At 43.6% G+C, this 18,386-nt stretch overlaps 1 protein-coding gene across 2 annotated transcripts in view; it reads left to right on the forward strand.

Moving 5' to 3' along the window:
* slka (STE20-like kinase a) overlaps window positions 1–18,386 on the forward strand; it is a 134,510-nt gene that overhangs the window by 2,147 nt on the left and 113,977 nt on the right. The window lies entirely within an intron of this gene.

Here is an 18,386-nt window from a genome sequence, read left to right on the forward strand (position 1 = left end):
GAAACAGGAGTCCTGATCATCCTGGAGGAAATGTTGTGTATTGATGCAAATTTAGCAGTGCTGACTGTTTGAACTTTCAGAAGGCATCTGAGAATTGGAGATGAATGAAGAGAATGTGGCAACAGGGATTTGGCATTGCTTCCCAGTGTCAGAACCCATAGGTTAATGGGCCAATGTAGATTGATCTCACTGTACAGATGATAGGAGACCCTGAGGAAGTTGACAAGAATTTAAATAAAAAAAACAATATTAACATAGGTTAGTGTAAATGGGTGATTGATAGTGTGAACTTGATGGGCTGAAGGGTACATTTCTGTTCTGTATCTCTGATAGTGCAGCAGTGTATGGGCCCTTCGGTCTATAATGTGGTGCCTGCTCATATAATCCTACTTCCCTCCTCTAGAGCTCGTAACCCTCCATCTCTGATTCTGTGATTTGGTCCATCAGTTAGCACAATTAACCTCAAAACACAATTTGAAGGCCGAGTTTGTGATGTGTTTAACAGGCCAGGGCAAATCACTGCATCATGCTCTACTACGGAGTGGAAAGAAGTATTCACAGAACGGGGAAAAAGATGGGAAGGTGTCTGGGGCTTTGCAAATGGAGCTCTTTAAAGGTAAATCGGCTGAACTCCTGGTCTGTAGAGCTGGTCATTGAGTATCAAGCACCCTCACCATTCTGGACATGCCCTCTTCTCATTGCTACCATCATGGAGCCTCAGTGATTAGGAATATGTTCTTCCCTCTGCCATCAGATTTCTGAGCGGACATAAACCCACGAACACTACCTCGCTGTTTTTCTCCCTTTTTGGACTACTGATGTATTTTAAAATATTTTTATTGTAATTTTTTATGTATTGCACTATACTATTGATAAAACAGTATATTTCACACCGTATGTCAGTGATAATAATTCTGATTCTGAGGCAGAGGTGACATCACATTCAGTAAAGTCTCATGTTCACTATTCAGCTGCTGTGACGTCATTGGATGAGAGGGTGAGGGAGGGAGTTACTGGACTGATCCCAGGAATTGGGATCTTTAGTTGAGCACAGAAATTGGAGCTCTTTGCATTATAACTGGGAAGGTGTAAAAGCTGACACCTTTGTCAAGAAACTAAGAAGAGACTGGTTCTATCAGGTGGGGATGGGTCAGTCACTAAAAGTTTCAGCTCATCAAGGAGGGGAAAGGAGTTTGTAGAAGACCAGAGTGACAGAGCAGAATCCACAGTCTCTTGAAAAAGAAGGGTACTTGAAGTCATAAAGAAAATATTTATGAGAGAAAGGCATGTAATTGGGATAGAACAGAAACTCACTAGCAAACTGACATTAACATCCTCTCTCAGCCAGTGTGCTCACTGTTCTTCTCAGTTATAGGCCTTAGTTGTACTCAGCAGGCTGCCTTGTGAGCCTGACATCAGGTTCCTGAAACATGCACTCTGTTTGCCACGGGAGGAGACCACTAGGCAGATAGGATATGCTGAAAGCTTCCTTGAATTGAAAGATTATCCCTTCTGATCCCCTGGTCCACGACTGCCCAAGATGGAGGAGGAGTATTGGGGATAGTGTCGAATTTTGAGGCCATGCATCAAGAGTGCATGGGTAGCCTGTGCAAATAGTGGAAGAAGTATGTCAAAAACTCATCAGCCATCCTATCAGGCAGCAGTGTAACCGGAATAGCCTGTGGCTCCTGCAGTGGCATCTTCAATCACTGTAGCCCCCCCACACAACCAGAAAAGCAAGCCGTTCCTGATCACAAGAGACAGCCTAAGAAGGATAGCAAGTGAATTTTTTTTACCAAGTGTTATTTGCTGAATGTCAGTGAAATTCAGTCCTTCTGATTCTGTGGCATGGCAGAGTCCTTCAGAACAGGTGGGTCACCTGTGTGTGTGAGTGAATGGGCAGATAATGCCCATAGGCTCCTCATCGGCACTGGGCACTTCACCCAGAGTCTAATCCCTCAGTGTTCGCTCAGGATGCCCACCAGCAGAAGGACTGACTTACCTTCCTCTGTGGGGCTGATTGTATGCCGAATCTGCGGCACATTGTTTGTTAACTACTGTCCACTGAAACTCCTGGTTGTGGTGGAACTGGTGCCATATCAACTGTGGGCTGCAATATTTGATGTTGTATTTTTATGTTGAGTTAACGTTTGACTAAAGTCACCAGCTCCTGATGTTCACACCCCACTCTAAAATAAATCTGCTCAACTCAAACTCACTGATTGCAGCAAATGGGCAGTGTTTGTTTATCAGGCTTGATGGATTGTGCTGGTGTACTCTGGAGTGGCCATTGGCTGTATTAGGAGCTGGCAAGTGTAACAGACTTTTAGCCTCTATAAATAACTGCAGTATGTTGGTCTTAGGCTTTATTGCCATTGGTCATGGTAACTGTCTTCTGCAGCTGAAGGAGTGGGGGGATTTACAATACTAATCATGGCTAAAAGTCTAACTTGTGTCCCAGCATCATGGGAAATTCTGTTGATTATTTTACTGATGTCGTCAGGTCATATGGCACAGAGGCAGGCCCTTTGGCCCATCAAGTCCATGCTGACCAAGATGGCTGTCTCAGCGAGTGCCATTTGCCTGTGTTGGCCCGTGTCCGTCTTGGCCTTTTCTATCCAAGTATGTTACTGGTGTTGGGGCCAGCTGTTGCCTCTGGATTTGTTGTGGTGAGATGTGGAGGTCTGCACTGGAAGTTGTCGAGCTCACATTTTAATGTTATTTGTAGTTAGCCAGCCAAATACAGGGTGGTTTAAGGATAGGTGTTTCTGGAGAACAGGCTGGGAAATTATAAATTAAGGCACAATTGCCTCACAGTTGGTCAGAAGATGCAGAAACAAAGTGACAAGTTCATGTTGATCTTTGTTACTGGACAGGAATTTATAACGACAAAGAATGTGACAATGACTTGATAAGAAGCTGCAGAGAGAAGTATGTGCAGATATGACATTAATATAACTTGTTCTTGTGTTTATCACACCCATGGAGATTTTATTGTAACTATTGACTGGATTCAGTTCCTCGAAGTGCATGCTCAGCTGGTGGGGCAGATTCCTTGGGAGTTGGTTGTCAGAGCTGATTGCAAGATTGCTGTAATCCAGAGTTTTGTAACTGTGCTGCGGGACAGTAGTACAGAGAGTAGTGTGGTGCTTTTCAGCATTAGCTGTAGGATTGAAGTACAATCTTGCAGCTGGTAGGATGAACCCCATTGTCCATAAGGAGTCTGTATGTTCTCCCCGTGACCGGGTGGGTTCTCCCCAAATGCTCCAGTTTCGTTCCGCATTCCAATGATATACAGTTAGGGTTGGTGAGTTGTGGGCATGCTTTGTTGACATGGGAAGCGTGGCATCACTTGTTGGCTGCCCCCAACTCCTCGTTGAATTGATTTGACGCAAACTACACATTTCACTGTGCGTTTTGATGTACGTGTGATAAATAAAATTAATTTGTACTGTACCTATCTTTATTTTGTAAAGCAATCATGGACAGAAAGAGGAAGTAGGTGAATTTTTAGGTGTTAAGTGCAGTAAAGAATAAGAGTGGTACAGGAAAGTAGCATTGAGGTAAATTATCATCTGTGACTGTACTGAATAGCAGTGCAGGCACAGGGGTCAAATAACCTGCTTCTGCTGTTTCTTGTGTTCTAATGCTCAAAAGACAGCAAATGGAATGCCAGTCGTTGGATATAAAATCTGAAGCACTGGGATAGAACCGTGCTACACTGACATAAACCCCATGTGTAACCATCCTGAGAGTAGAGGGTAGTGGGCAGTCTGGGCACCATGCTTGTGCAGGATTTATCAACCTTGGAGGGAATTCAGCATAGATTTTACTATGAAACTAACTTTACAGATGATACTGGAACCTCATGTGCTAACTAACAAAAGGAGATACCTGCAACCAAGTGTCAGTTTCTAGAATTTAAACACATAAGAAATGATTGGATGGGATTGCATTTTCCAAAATATTTGGGGAAAATCTGGTAGGGTAGATGGAGAGAAACTACTTCTGATTGGAGAGCTTGAATGAAGGGCACAAATTGAAAATTTATTCCCTGTTCAGTCCTATTTTGGGGCTGGAGGAGTGTGTGTGTGTATCACTGTATGTTTCAATGCACATATGTTAGATATATCTGAATTAGAGTCAAGCCTTTCAGGAGTGAGAACTCTGCCATGGACAGTCCCAAACCCAGTTGTGAGAGGGGGAAGGTTGTGCATGGGGCTAACATTTGTTGAAACCTAAAGGTATAACAATGCCAACAGAAGCCCTAAAACCTCATCCCTGGGAGAGGAAGGATTTTCAAAAGGCTACACCTGGGAACAACTTGAAATACTGGCTCAGGATAGAGGACTCTTGTGAGCTGTTGTTAGTGGCAGTAGGGGTGATGGGCATAAGTAAAATTCCAGGTGTAAAGTTAGGAAAGTATGTGGAACTCAACAAGTGACAATTAATGCTGCCAAGACTGTTAATGTTAAACCTGAGGTTACTGTTCAGGAAAGCAGATGATGAATGCAAGTTGGAGATGAGCTCCAACAGATCATTAACTGTTTCAACTAGCTCACAACACAATATTAGCATCAAGACAAGTTGTTAAGCTCACTATAATGTAAAATTAGTAACATATAGATAGTGCTGGTTATCTTTCAGATTGAACCCTGCATCCAAGTCAGATTAGGTAGAATCGGTTTGTTGTTTAGAGGAACTAGAGGATATATCATTGAAATTTACACAATTCTTACAGGATTAACAGGGTGAAAGCAGTGAAGGTGTTTCCCCTGCCTAGGGAGTTGAACCGGGGTGAAGATTCAAAATAATGGACGATAGCATTGAGGACAAATTTCTTCATGCAGAGGGTGGTGAATCTTTGAAAATCTCTACCCCAGAGATCTGCAGATGCGATATCATTCAGTAAATTCAGAATAAGAAAAGTAGATTTGAGAGAATTGGAGGATGGAGAGGGTTAACCCCGTGTATATGTTCTTGTGTAGGTTAGCCTGTTTGTCACTGTGCCATGCAATGCTGTGTTAATCTGACCATCAGTATGCCTGTGTGCATGCTAACTGTGGAGCACAAGTGCATATCTTCCAGTGGCATCAACAGATATACCTGTCAGTGGGTGAGTGCTGATGTCCTGCTCCCTGTTGTCTTGGTCCCACTTGGATCAGGATCTTGTGTACGAAACCCATTTTTAGCTGGTATACAAGAGCCATCTGCATTAAAATAGCATAGCAATTAGTGTAACTCTGTTACAGCACCAGCTGTAAGATAAGAGTTCAATTTCTGTCACTGTCTGTAAGGAGTTTGTATTTTCCCCCCATGACTGCAGTTTCCTCTGAGTGCTCTGGTTTCCTCCCATATTCCAAAGGGTTATGGTTAATGAATTATGAGTATGCTGTGTTGGCATTGGAAGTGTGGTGACACCTTTGGGCCGTCCATCACAATCCTCACTGATTTGACTCGATGGCATGGTATGTAAGGAGTTTGTACGTCCTCCCCGGTGACTGCGTGGGTTTCCCCTGGGTGCTCTGGCTTCCTCCCACAGCCCAGAGGCATACCGGGTGGTCGGTTAATTGGTCATTGCCAATTGACCCATGGTTAGTCTAAGTGTGGCTCGAAGGGCCGGAAGGGCCTATTCTGTGCTATATCTCAATAAATAAATGAGTCAACAAAACAATGCATTTCGTTATATGTTTTGATGTTCACATGACAAATAAAGTTAAAAGCCACATTGGCTGCACATGGAACGTCAGGGCCATTGTAGACAATCCCAACAGTAATGAGTTTGTCATAGCTCGCAAACTCACTTGAGCCAGTGCTTCAAGGTACAATGACCACTGTTGCTTTGTTACAAAGAGCAGGTAATTATCTGCATCTATACTAAGCATTCAGATGATTTCACTCAAAGGATGAGACAATTGAGGAAGTGAAATATTTGCAACAGCACTGAATTGGAGGCCAAGTACTCTCTGAAAGATGTCAATAGCTTCCTTTTGTGGTTACATACGTGACAGAAAGGACGATCTGACCATTGAATGAAAAACAAGACTGATAGAAGTGAAATTGGTCTTGGAGCATCATTGCAGCACCAGACTGACTCTAATTAATTTAAACTGCATTGCTGATTACTGTTACTGCAAAGTAACCCTTTCAGAATTCAAAAACACTGTCAATAGAGCTGAAGTCTATCTATTGAAATTTGTTTTTTGCATGTGAGTGAGTTTTTGTGATGCTTTTGAAATAGCTGAGTGGATAAGCGAAGTGCATTTTGCAGATGGGATGTTTGGCGGTCCCTGTGGTTGGTGGAGGAGGAACTGGATGCTTAGCATAGGCGTCATAGGCCAAAGGGTCTGTCTGTGTACTGTATGACTCCAAGACCGGTTAAACTCAACAACTTTCAGAGGGAAGCAGTCTGCTTGTTCTGAAGGTTTTGATGTATTCCTTCCTTCAGGATCCTCGGCCTGTGCTGTAGTCAATCTGTTATGTGGCTGGACAGCAGATTTTTTGGTTATTTTGTCAAAAAGATGTCGAAGACTGGGGATTCTGTGATGGTGATGGCCCCGGAGGGCAAGAGTTCTTGATGAAGTTCTCTTACTGCAGGTGGTTCTTCAGCTCGGTGGTACCTGCAACTTCTCAGCTCATGCCTGGATGTTGTCACAAGCTTAGTGTAGACATGGGTCACTGTGTTTACTGAAGATCTGGGAATTCTGTGGCTGATTCCACTATGTAATGAGTGGGGAATGAAATCACTGCAATATTAAGAGCATAGATGTCAACTACTGGGTTTGTCAGCTGTGTGCGTTGTTAATGAGATTTTCACACATCATATAAAGCATCACAAGTTCTCTGATTTGCAGCACTAACATAAGCAATTCCTCATCAGTTCTTCACTGGGACTGCCTGCTTTTTTGACACCCTTGTGTTATTTTTATTCACTTTTATAAATTTTGATAACATTGATATCTTTTTTTCAGTTGTTTGGCAGAGCAAATTATTTCCGTGTCAACCAACTCCTGTTGATATTCCTATGAAGTTTTATAGCTAGAGCTTAGAACTTATTAAATAAAACTGCAAAGGCTTAACAAAGCTGGGAATATCACCCCTTCGATATCTTAATTTTGATAGATCCATTGGATTGGTAATCATCAGATGGCATTATTGTTTCCAAAAGCAGCTAATTATCTCTTCACTTAAATTGATCATCCAAAAGAGGGTGGAAATCCCAGTTTGTAGTGTGTTAGTTTGGATTGTGAATGGTGGGGAGCAGCTGTGTCAACCGAACTGAGCCATGGAGGAGAAGATTCAGTTGAAGTGCCTGCTGTGGGACACTGTTCGGTGATTCCTGCTGATGGTGAAGAGCAGTGGGTGGAAGTAGTAATGTTGTCACAGTGATGCTACTCATGGCTGGATTCACGGCTGTGGGAGACCGCCCTGTGGTTGGGGAAGAGAAATGGGTGTAGGCAGTAATGTTGCGACCGTGATGCTGCTCGTAGCGGAGTTCACATCTGTGGGAGACGTCTTGTGGTTGGGAAAGAGAAATAGATGTAGGCAGTAATGTCCTGGCAGCGTTGCTGTTCACGGCTGTGGGAGACATCCTGTGGAGGGGGAAGAACAATGGGTGTAGACAGTAATATTTTGGCAATGATGCTGCTCATATCTGGGTTCACGGTTTGACCTGCGTCTGAGGAACGGCCACCTGGCTGAGACACAAGGAGGTTCAGGCACCAGAAGCAAGCAGGGGAGAGGGGTGTACACTGGAGTGGGTGCGGAGGAGATTCACCAAGATGCTGCCTGATTGGAGCATTACAGTTGTGAGGAGAGATTGGATAGATTATGTTTGTGTTCCCTGGAGGGGGGGAGGAGGAGGGGGATTGTCAGGATACTGGGAGGGTGGAAAGATTGTCTTTATCACAGGGGACAGGAGTCTAAAACTAGAGGTTTAAGGTGAGGGGAAAGATTTAAAGGGATCTGAGGAATAACTTTTTTATACACAGGATTGTGGGTTTATTAAATGAGATTCCAGAAGTTTCAAATAACAACATTTGACAAACAATTGGGCAGGTACAGTATATAGTTAGGAAAGAGTTAGAGGAATATAGGGCAAATGGGACAAGCTTTGATTAGCATTGTGTTCAGCATGGCTGAGTTGAGCCAAAAGGCCTGTTTCTACGCTGTATGAATCTGTGGCAAAGGTATATAAAAGCAGGCAGTGTACCCTTAGGGTAAGAGCTAGGGGATTTGAGGAAGAATTATTTTCACACATCTGGAATGCATTGAGTGAGTGGGTGATGGAGGCACGTACTTGCACAACGTTTGAGGTTTACCTGCTATGGTAGCGAAGTCTATGGACTGAGCGAAGGAAAATAATGTTCACAAGTACCCCATGGCTGGTCCGGATGGTGGCTGGAGGGTCTGATTTCCTACAGGGTGATTCTTTGATCCTGTGTCAAGGATGCCATCTGTGGGCGTGTGCTAGTTTGCTGCCTTTGCATTTTTTACTGCTCCCCCTGAACCAGTTGTGTACTGATTCTATACTCCTCTTGTTGGCTAATTTGGAGTCAGAGTCATCAGGCAATGATTCTCACTGTACAGTTCACAAGAGCTTTATTGGACAGAGAAAAGTGAGTTCAGGTCCTCGTTCCTGCAACTTTTATCAACGGGCCACACTGTAATGAATGTGGGAGTCAGGGAAACTGTCACAGCTCATGTGGCCAAATGCAGTGACATTCCTGTGATAATGAAATAGTTTGCCCCCTACAGAAAACTACAGAAAAGGTAATAAAATGTATCAGTGGATGTAAGCATGTGATTCCATAAGATCATAAGACATAGGAGCAGAATTAGCCATTGAGTCTGCTCCACTGTTCCATCAGCTGATTTATTTTCTCAACTCTATTCTCCTGCTTTCTGCCTGTAATCTTTAACGCCCTGACTAATCAAAAACCTATCATCCTCCGCTTTAAAACTACCCGATGACATGACCTCCACAGCTGTCTGTGGCAATGAATTCCACAGATTCATCACCCTCTGGCTAAAGAAATTCCTCCTCATCTCTGTTTTAAAGGAACATCCTTGGGAGAAGCCTAGTCTCTGGGTGCACTGTTTGAGGCATCTACTCTGGTTACCTTCTGAATATTTGCAGTGATGTGTTTATTGTATTGGTTTCTGATACTTATGAAAATGCAAGAAGTTACTTGAGGTGATTTGCTGCCTTTCACATACACCCAAGTCCCCCTAACTGGAGATGCACAAACTCTGCTATTGGCACGATGGACATTCAGACTGGTTACATTCTTCCCACGTCCCACCCAACTGTGTGGTACTGTTCTCTGTTCCCCCTCGGAACAGCGTAACAGATTGTCATTTTGAGCACTTCAGCAGCCCCCTGTTGTGCTGATGTAACAGTGTTCTCTTGGCAATTTACAATGAAGTTATGGAGTGCAAATTCACAGCACTGGAGCACTGCCGCGGTTTTTTTGTGATGCAAATACTGCACAGCATTGAAATCACAAAAGTATGGCACAGATCTGCATTTGGTTTGGACTCGGCAACAGTCTAGAATGCAGCACTGCCTTTGGATTAGAGATGCTTTCAATCAGTGTCAAAAATGTGATGTTTGTACTTTGAGTTGAGCAGTGTATTGTAAAACATTCTACCTTTCAGTATGGCAAGCAGCCGATGAATCATGTAAACTGTGTATTGTTTTAGTTCAGTGTGAGATTTTTTCAGACGGGGTTCTTTGGTGTTCGATTCACAAAATGTAGCTGGGGACGAAGTGTAAGAAGCTGTGTGTCAGTGCCAGAGCCTGTGCTGGCAGCCTGATTGTGTGCTGGTTATTTCTATTGGAGCACAACAGTTAGTTGGAACCCAGTCAGTGCTTGAGACTTAGTCTGATTTTCTGGCAGTGTCTGAAGTCTTTTATTCCAAAACTCTTTTGGAAAAAAAAATTTTCTGAGTGCATTGAAATAGTAAATCCTGCAACAAAAGAGACTAGCAAGTCTGTTTTAATTTCTCTGGTATCCTTTAATTTGAGGAGGAGGAGAAGATGGCGACGCGACGCAGTGCGCATGGTCACTTCGGTGGTGATGTCTGTTATTTGTCAAGTAGGGGACCGTGCACAATTCTGATTTGATGGAGACAGACGTGAGAGTACGGAGGAACATCTGGAGAAACTTCTGAAATGCCCGCTTCACTGCCGCTGTTACTGTGTGGCCTGGAATCTCCGGAGGAGAAGGCCCCGAATCCTCGGCTTTGCTTGTTTCGGCGGCCAGGCGAGGTTGAAGGTGCTTGGCAGAGGGTGGCGCTCGGGAGGCTGTATCGGAGGGGCTGGTCAGAGGTTCAAAGTTTTCGGACAGACGGACTCAGTGTCGGCTGTGGTCGGGTGCTTCCAGTGCATCGGCAGTTGTCGGTACCTGGAGGTTTATGGCAGGGAGTTTCTCCCTTTGCCGCTTGCTATCGGGGACTCGGGACTTTGAGACTTCTTTTTAACATGCCCATGGTCTGTTTTTATCAAATTATGGTATTGCTTTGCACTGCTGTAACTATATGTTATAATTATGTGGTTCTGTCAGTGTTAGTCTTTGGTTTGTCCTGTTTTCTGTGATATCACTCTGAAGGAACATTGTATCATTTCTTAATGCATGTATGCATTTCTAAATGACAATAAATGAGGACTGAGTGTTCTCATAATCTAAAAAAATACCTTTCCACATACTTTCTCTGCATTATCTTTGATGTGACAAGCTAACTGGATTGAAGACAAGCGTTGAATCTCCTGAGCTCCTCTCTGTAACGCAGTATGTATGAACTGATGGAGGTGCTACTGTAATCTGTAAGATGCTTTTCTTAGCTGCATAGATTCCACTCAACACTATGATGGTGGCCTTGCCCGCTGTGTAGAAGGATACCAGACTAGAAATGGGAATGGTTATCTCTGTCAGTTCCTCACCCATTGACCACCCACTGGCCCACCTTTTGCATCGGTTGCTGATGCAGTGCCAGCTGGGGTTGTACCGGGAATGAATGAACTTCCTGATGTTTCTTTCACATTTCAGTTGAGGGTTTGGAAAGTCTATTCTAAGCTTACCCTCCAGTGGTGAAATGGAAAATTTATACTCTGTGTTTAAACATAAAGAGCCTTTATTTATAGAGCACCCAGTCGCATCTCTGGGGCACCCACAGAACTTCCTCCTAATTCATTATCTATTGCTGGCACTTCTTGCGGAAGCCGATTCGGCCAGCACCAATGTAATACACAGCAGCAATGCATGGCCATCACCAGAACAAAGCAGCAATGCATGGCCGTTACCAAGAATACAGAGTTATTTCATTTGTTTAAGTAAAGTTATTAATTGGTCACATGTTTGGAACTCTTCAGTAGTGTCAAAGGATCTTTTATACCCACATTAATAAGTGGATGGAGTCTTTTTTTAAAACCCCTTTCCTGAAAAGTGGTCATTAATAAAGCAGTGATCCTTCAGGTGCTTTGTTCTATAGTAGTAACTTCCCCCTATTCCCATCTAAACTACAAGGGAAGAACTTATTTAATGAAACATGTGTATCAAAACATACAGTGACATGTGTCACTTGCTTCGGGAATGTGCTGGAAGCCACCCGCAAGCTACCAGCTTAGCATGACCATAACACGTACATCTTTGGATTGTGGGAGGAAACCAGTCATGAGGAGAACGTACAAACTCCTGACAGACATTGAACTCCAATCTTACAGCTGGCACTGTAAAGCACTGCAGTAACTGTATGCTAATGTGCTGTCCTAATGTCAGCTTCATGTCAGACTAACATGTTTTTTTCTATCTTTTCTACTGTTTGTTCTGTTTGTTTCATATTTTTCTTCCATTTATATGTAGAAATTTTAGCAGAGGGCCATGAATAAAGAATGTATGCTGTGTGTGGAAAGTTAGTTTCAGCAGGTGTTGCCATTTGGAATTGCCTGTTTGAGTTGGATTATGGCTGGTACAGTACTGAACTAGGTGTTGCTCTTCACACCATAACAGGCCCTGCTCCCATCAACTATCAAATCCCTGTTTAGAAACATAGAAACATAGAAAATAGGTGCAGGAGTAGGCCATTCGGCCCTTGGAGCCTGCACCGCCATTTATTATGATCATGGCTGATCATCCAACTCAGAACCCCGCCCCAGCCTTCCCTCCATACCCCCTGACCCCCGTAGCCACAAGGGCCATATCTAACTCCCTCTTAAATATAGCCAATGAACTGGCCTCAACTGTTTCCTGTGGCAGAGAATTCCACAGATTCACCACTCTCTGTGTGAAGAAGTTTTTCCTAATCTCGGTCCTAAAAGGCTTCCCCTCTATCCTCAAACTGTGACCCCTCGTTCTGGACTTCCCCAACATTGGGAACAATCTTCCTGCATCTAGCCTGTCCAACCCCTTTAGGATCTTATACGTTTCAATCAGATCCCCCCTCAATCTTCTAAATTCCAACGAGTACAAGCCCAATTCATCCAGTCTTTCTTCATATGAAAGTCTCGCCATCCCAGGAATCAATCTGGTGAACCTTCTTTGTACTCCCTCTATGGCAAAGATGTCTTTCCTCAGATTAGGGGACCAAAACTGCACACAATACTCCAGGTGTGGTCTCACCAAGGCCTTGTACAACTGCAGTAGTACGTCCCTGCTCCTGTACTCGAATCCTCTAACTATAAATGCCAGCATACCATTCGCCTTTTTCACCGCCTGCTGTACCTGCATGCCCACTTTCAATGACTGGTGTATAATGACACCCAGGTCTCGTTGCACCTCCCCTTTCCCTTTTCCTAATCGGCCACCATTCAGATAATAATCTGTTTTCCTATTTTTGCAACCAAAGTGGATAACTTCACATTTATCCACATTAAATTGCATCTGCCATGAATTTGCCCGCTCACCTAACCTATCCAAGTCACCCTGCATCCTCTTAGCATCCTCCTCACTGCTAACACTGCCACCCAGCTTCGTGTCATCCGCAAACTTGGAGATGCTGCATTTAATTCCCTCATCCAAGTCATTAATATATATTGTAAACAACTGGGGTCCCAGCACTGAGCCTTGCGGTACCCCACTAGTCACCGCCTGCCATTCTGAAAAGGTCCCGTTTATTCCCACTCTTTGCTTCCTGTCTGCTAACCAATTCTCCACCCACACCAATACCTTACCCCCAATACCGTGTGCTTTAAGTTTGCACACTAATCTCCTGTGTGGGACCTTGTCAAAAGCCTTTTGAAAATCCAAATATACCACATCCACTGGTTCTCCCCTATCCACTCTACTAGTTACATCCTCAAAAAATTCTATGAGATTCGTCAGACATGATTTTCCTTTCACAAATCCATGCTGACTTTGTCCGATCATTTCACCGCTTTCCAAATGTGCTGTTATCACACCCTTGATAACTGACTCCAGCAGTTTCCCCACCACCGACGTTAGGCTAACCGCTCTATAATTCCCCAGTTTCTCTCTCCCTCCTTTTTTAAAAAGTGGGTTTACACTGATATCTCCTCACTCTGATTTTATTTTCCCCAATTGTCATTAACTCCCTGCAGGTTCTACTGCTCACCTTCACTAGGGACAATTTACAACGGGCAATTGACCTACTAACCCATGTGTTTGTGGGCTATGGAAGCAGCCCAGAGGAGACCCACACAGTCACAGGGACAAACTCCATACAGACAGCAGTGAAGGTCCTCCATCTCTGACGGTGTTCAGAGCTTCGCTCCTTCATTATGTCAGTAACTTCCTCTTGGTTTTCTCTACTGTCGGTCACGCAAGTCCCAGATGGAGACTCAAATGTAGAAAGATTCTTCATTGCTGTTTCTGTAACAATTTTGTTTTATTAGTCAGGGTTGTTAGCCCTGAGCTGAACCCCAAACCTGGAGGACTTGTGGACCACTGTTAATCTGGACTCTACACTTTGACCTGCTTGGTATGGGTGTCCCTGCCAAAGAATAAAACCCTGAAACCAGCCTACGCAGCTCTCCAGGTCGTTGAGGCATGCAGGTCTCCAAACTACGACAAGGTTGTGGTCTTCTTGGAGGTACAGAGGCAGCATGTAAAGTCAGAATCCAACCTGAATCGCTGGAAGTATAGAGGCAGTAGCTGTACCATTGAACTGACCTCCAGTCAGTCAAGTCCAGGCTACCGCCGGTTCAGTGGTGCAGTGAGCTCCTGTTTACTGTGTTCACTGTTGGTGTGACCAACCAGACTCATTTGTTTCCAGACCCAGACACTGAGATTAGATGTTGCGAGCTTGAAAAAATAAAGGAAAGCTTTCACTTTGGACAGTGTGCTGAAGAAAAAGGTTTCACAGTTCTAGATCAGGTGAGGGAGTCTCCAAAGGTATCAGCGAGTGACTCAGTGCGTAGTGAAAAATTGAACAGAAGGTTCATTCTCCTCAGTTAAAAAAGGTAGAAGATGAGTTCGGCCGTGGTTAAACGGCAAAGCCTTTGGGAAATGATGTAGGGCAAATCAACATGTGACTATGATGGATAAGGATCATGTGTAGGAACATCAGCGCCTACTGATAGCACGGTAGCATAACGGTTAGCATAACACTTTACAGCACCATCATCCAGGGTTCAAATCCCGCCACTGTTAAAGGAGTTTCTACATTCTCCACATAACCGCGTGGGTTTCCTCCAAGCGCTGCGAAAGAAGTGCGCCAGTTTCCCCCCACATTCCAAAGACGTGCAGGTTAGGGTTAGTAAGTTGTGGGCATACTATGTTGGCAGCGGAAGCCATGGTGACGTGTGTGGGCTGCCCCCCAGCACATTCTCGGACTGTGTTGGTCGTTGATACAAACGGTGCATTTCTCCGTATGTTTCGATGTCACTGATGTTGGAAGTTGTACTCCATCCTGGCTTGAAAATGTATTGCCATTCCTTTACTGAATCAAAATGCTGGAGCTCCCTACCGATGGTACTGTGGAACAGCCTTCATGAAATGCACCTGTTCTCCAAAAATAAATGGGGGAGTAAAAGGGAAAGAAGTCTGATTAGGGCCTTGTCTTAAGTTTTTGAAAATATCAGCAATCAAATACTGTTCTGATGAAGGATCTCGGTTTGAAACGTTGACTGTTTATTCCTCTCCATAGATTTTGCCTAACCTGCAGCATTTTGTGTGTGTTGCTCAAGGTTTCCAGCATCTGCACAATCTTTTGTGTTTATGAAAGCGCAGTTCCAGTTGTACACTCCTCTTTTGGGGTTCGTCTCACGGCAGTTTATTTCAGCTTTCCTTTGTGCTTACTGCACCACAGCCCAGGCTGCCTTTCATTGCAATGAAGTGCAGACTCGTCTCCAGTGTCCGCAGAAATTGTTGGCCTGTAGTCGGCCGGGCTGAGTAATTGAGAGCAATGCCGCACTTTTTGAAAAGACCATTCATCAAAGATACAGGTCAATTACTGGAAGTGGCTTCTGCTGAAGGCAGGGAAAGTTTGGTGAAGGATCTGACTGGCCATAAAAATGCATTTATAGAAAGTCTGTACAGTAGGAGGAAGGACACTAATCCTACAACTTCCTGAAATGCACTAACATTATAAGGAAGGATAAGGTGTCATTGGAACAGGGAGTCACATGGTTTCCTGTCTTCAATTCTAGAGCAGCTCCTAAAATATACATCATGGGGATGGGTAGGGACAGAGGCACAGCTGATTGTTAATGTGCATGTTTAACACAGACAAGGTAAAAATAAAACTCATAAGCCCCCACAAAGTTTTTCCTATTGAAAAAGGGCACTTGGGAGATTTCAGGAGAATAGGAAATAGAGCATATAGCAATTCCCTTGAATCTGTTTATGTGACATACTCACAATTATATCATAGAACTGTTACAGCAAGAGGACATTCAGCCCTTCACGTCCATGCCAGCAGTGTGTTCACTGATCGGTCTCTGCTCATCTCATTCCCGGAGAATGAGAGACAAAAATAGTAGCACATGACATTTGACAGTTTCGTTAGGGGTATATTCATAACCAATGCGCACAGTGATAAACTAGAGCTAGAGGTTAGATTCCTCCTGGTCATACTGTGTTTGGGAATGTGATTGTACGTCTTGTACTTGCTCTAAAAATGCTCTTGTGGAAGTGTGACATTTCTGCTTGAACAGAGAGCTGTTTATTGGTTATACAATCTGGTTTTCTCACCGCATTCTTTATCTAAAGGCACATTATTCAACTGTGAATAGATGGCAGCACTTGAATGAGCTTTCAAACTGACACCCACTGAGAGAACAGGAGCAAATACTGCAGGTGTTGGAATCGGGAATAAAAATGTTTGTCTGCCCCTCTGTCTGCGGTCTTGTGCTCTCCTTCCAGCATTCTGTGGTTTTACTGGAGGAATGAAAATTGTATATGAACTATGCAGTAGAAACATTCAATAAGTGAAGCATCACACATGAAATGCTAGAGGAACTCAGCAGGCCAGGCAGCATCTATGGAAAAGAGTACAGTCGATGTTTCGGGCCGAGACCCTTCAGCAGGACTAGTGAAAGGTCTGACTGTACTCTTTTCCATTGATGCTGCCCGGCCTGCTGAGTTCCTCCAGTATTTTGTATGTGTTGCTTTAAATTTTCATCATCTGCAGATTTTCTTTTGTTTGTGATTTGTTAAGTGAAAATGCTTTTGCAAGTGTTCATTCATTGTCAGGCTGCACTGAAACCTCCTTTTTGCTAATGTGCTGGTTAGCCTTGCTGTTAATAGTATTCTTACAAGCGTGTGTCGCACAATATTTAAACAGCAAACTATGTGCTTTGTCCCTTGGTATGTTCTGTTTTGTTGTGCTCTATGTTGTTCTGATGAGCATTGTGGGCATGCAATGATGGCACCAAAATGTCTGGTGAAACTTGCGGGCTTCCCCCGGCACTTCCTTGGGTTGTGTTGGTTGTTATCAGAAACAACGCATTTCACTGTATGTTTCCATGTACACGTGATAAGTAAATGAATCTGAATCTGAAGTTAAAGCATGGTCAGAGGATGAGAAAGCGAGAAATTCTTGGGACATCCAAGAATTTTCCCACAAAGGAATGTAGTTTTGGGAGGGTGATGAAGATGGAACCATTTGAGATATCTGTCTGTAATGTGAAGGTATCTGCTGGTTCTTTGGCTGGATATCACCTCCATTCTATCACAAGCTTATTATTAGTTTCTTTAAAGGATTTGAATGTGCAGCCTACAGCACCGATTATTATCATTACTAATTTTTTCTATTTCATCGGAGTTTGAGGAGATTTGGTTTGTCACCTAAAACACTCGCAAATTTCTACAGATGTACCATGGAGACTGTTCTGACTGGCTGAATCGCCCTCTGATACGGGAGGGGGTGGGGGCTACTGCACAGGATCATAGTAAGCTACAGAGTTGTAAAATTAGTCAGCTCTGTCATGGCCACTAGCCTCCATAGTACCCAAGACATCTTCAAAGCGTGATGCCTCAAAAAGGCAGCGTCCATCATTAAGGACCCTCGCCACCCAGCACATGCCCTCTTCTCATCAGGAAGGAGGTACAGGAGCCTGAAGGCACACACTTTGTGATTCAGGAACAGCTTCTTTCCCTCTGCCATCTGATTTCTGGATGGACATTGAACCCATGAACACTAGCTCACTACTTTTTTTATTGCAAATAAGAGAAAATCTTCAGATGCTGGAAATCCAAGCAACACACACAAAATGCTGGAAGAACTCATCAGGCCAGGCAGCATCTATGGAAAAGTGTACGGTTGACGTTTCGGGCTGAAACCCTTTGGCAGGACACTACTTTTTTATTTCTGTTTTTGCACTACTTATTTAATTTAACTATCTGATATACGTAGATATACTTATTGCAATTCAGTTTTTTCTATATTATTATGTATTGCATTGCATTGTTGCCATAAAATTAACAAATTTCATGACTATGCCAATGACATTAAACCTGATTCTGATTCTGAACTCAATCTTTCTGTGCTTGCTTTCCACTTGCATTTATTTTCCAAAGGGCAGTATCCATATTGAGACAATTCCATACAGTTTTTAGTTGAAGGGGATGGGTTGGAAGCTTTGGTGCATTGTCAGTGCTGCAAAGAATATCTTGTTGAGTTTGAAGTAAAATGAAACTTAGTGTGCTGCACCGGAATTTAGTAAACTAATGTCACTCATGTTGAGATTAGTCTGTTGAAGCCGTTTACTCCCTTATCATTGATGGTTCTTTGAATAGATGTAAAGCCTTGCAGTCAAAAGCTGAGGAGTCTTAGTAACAAAAAAATGGGGCTTGGGATTAAGACCAAAATAGAAGAGGGGTTGGTGGGCTGGAAATGAGCAGCTGCAGTTTATGAGAATTTCTGTGTGTGTGTGTTTGTGTGTGTGTGTGTGTGTGTGTGTGTGTGTGTTCCTCTTTCTGCACATT

This window comes from Mobula hypostoma, chromosome 19 (assembly GCF_963921235.1).
Source record: "Mobula hypostoma chromosome 19, sMobHyp1.1, whole genome shotgun sequence".
Lineage (NCBI taxonomy): Eukaryota > Metazoa > Chordata > Chondrichthyes > Myliobatiformes > Myliobatidae > Mobula > Mobula hypostoma.